The sequence below is a fragment of the Bombina bombina genome, chromosome 11, assembly GCF_027579735.1.
Source record: "Bombina bombina isolate aBomBom1 chromosome 11, aBomBom1.pri, whole genome shotgun sequence".
Classification (NCBI taxonomy): domain Eukaryota; kingdom Metazoa; phylum Chordata; class Amphibia; order Anura; family Bombinatoridae; genus Bombina; species Bombina bombina.
In genome coordinates, this window is record NC_069509.1 from 131,427,847 (window position 1) to 131,429,768 (window position 1,922).

The following is a 1,922-nucleotide window of genomic DNA, read 5'->3' on the forward strand; positions in this document are numbered from 1 at the left end:
ACCGCATTCCCAGCAGTTGTAGAATGGGTTATAGATGAAATCTGTGACGTTAGATTGTATCATATAACAATGTTTACCAGTCATTTCCACCCGAGGTAGGTATTTTCATTCTCCCCCTTGTTAAAGAGAAATAAAACAGTCTGCTTCATTGATGTAATAAAAAGGACTAAGCAATGGTTTATACTTAAAGGGACATTAAACACAAATTGTAAGTTGGCATGATAAGGTACCTTCATATCTGAGAAGAATTTTGCAATGAATAATGCAGTTTTATTTTGACAAATGAGCATATTATTTTTGTTTTTTCTTTGCACTAATTTCCCTGTCCCGCAGAGCAAAAGAACCCTTGCTAACCAATCACATACTAATATGTGCAGTGCAGTTAATGAAAGAGACTGGGGTAGTCTGCCCTTTTCTACTCCCTTGAGGTGGTTTAGCACTGATTCATCTTAGTTAAAGGGTCATTCCAGCCAAAATTGGAATCCACATGGATGCATTTTAGTTTTGAATAGAAGAATTTTTGTAACGTACATGTATTAGCAAAAATGCTTCTAATTAAAGCTATAGCTGTTTCAAATGTGTATTTAAGTATGCACCATGCACCAGCATTTTAAACATAGAACTTACTCAGAGAGAGATGCTTGTACCATCTGGTAATGACTCAGGCCTAGATTTAGAGTTCGGCGGTAGCCGTCAAAACCAGCGTTAGAGGCTCCTAACGCTGGTTTTGGGCGCCCGCTGGTATTTGGAGTCAGTCAGGAAAGGGTCTAACGCTCACTTTTCAGCCGCGACTTTTCCATACCGCAGATCCCCCTACGCCATTTGCGTAGCCTATCTTTTCAATGGGATCTTTCTAACGCTGGTATTTAGAGTCGTTTCTGCAGTGAGCGTTAGAGCTCTAACGACAAGATTCCAGCCGCCTGAAAATAGCAGGAGTTAAGAGCTTTCTGGCTAACGCCGGTTTCTAAAGCTCTTAACTACTGTACCCTAAAGTACACTAACACCCATAAACTACCTATGTACCCCTAAACCGAGGTCCCCCCACATCGCCGCCACTCGATTAAAATTTTTAACCCCTAATCTGCCGACCGCCACCTACGTTATACTTATGTACCCCTAATCTGCTGCCCCTAACACCGCCGACCCCTGTATTATATCTATTAACCCCTAACTTGCCCCCCACAACGTCGCCGCAAGCTACTTAAAATAATTAACCCCTAATCTTCCGACCGCAAATCGCCGCCACCTACGTTATCCCTATGTACCCCTAATCTGCTACCCCTAACATCGCCGACCCCTATGTTATATTTATTAACCCCTAATCTGCCCCCCACAACGTCGCCGACACCTACCTACACTTATTAACCCCTAATCTGCCGAGCGGACCTGAGCGCTACTATAATAAAGTTATTAACCCCTAATCCGCCTCACTAACCCTATCATAAATAGTATTAACCCCTAATCTGCCCTCCCTAACATCGCCGACACCTAACTTCAATTATTAACCCCTAATCTGCCGACCGGAGCTCACCGCTATTCTAATAAATGTATTAACCCCTAAAGCTAAGTCTAACCCTAACACTAACACCCCCCTAAGTTAAATATAATTTTTATCTAACGAAATAAATTAACTCTTATTAAATAAATAATTCCTATTTAAAGCTAAATACTTACCTGTAAAATACATCCTAATATAGCTACAATATAAATTATAATTATATTATAGCTATTTTAGGATTAATATTTATTTTACAGGCAACTTTGTAATTATTTTAACCAGGTACAATAGCTATTAAATAGTTAAGAACTATTTAATAGTTACCTAGTTAAAATAATTACAAATTTACCTGTAAAATAAATCCTAACCTAAGATATAATTAAACCTAACACTACCCTATCAATAAAATAATTAAATAAACTAC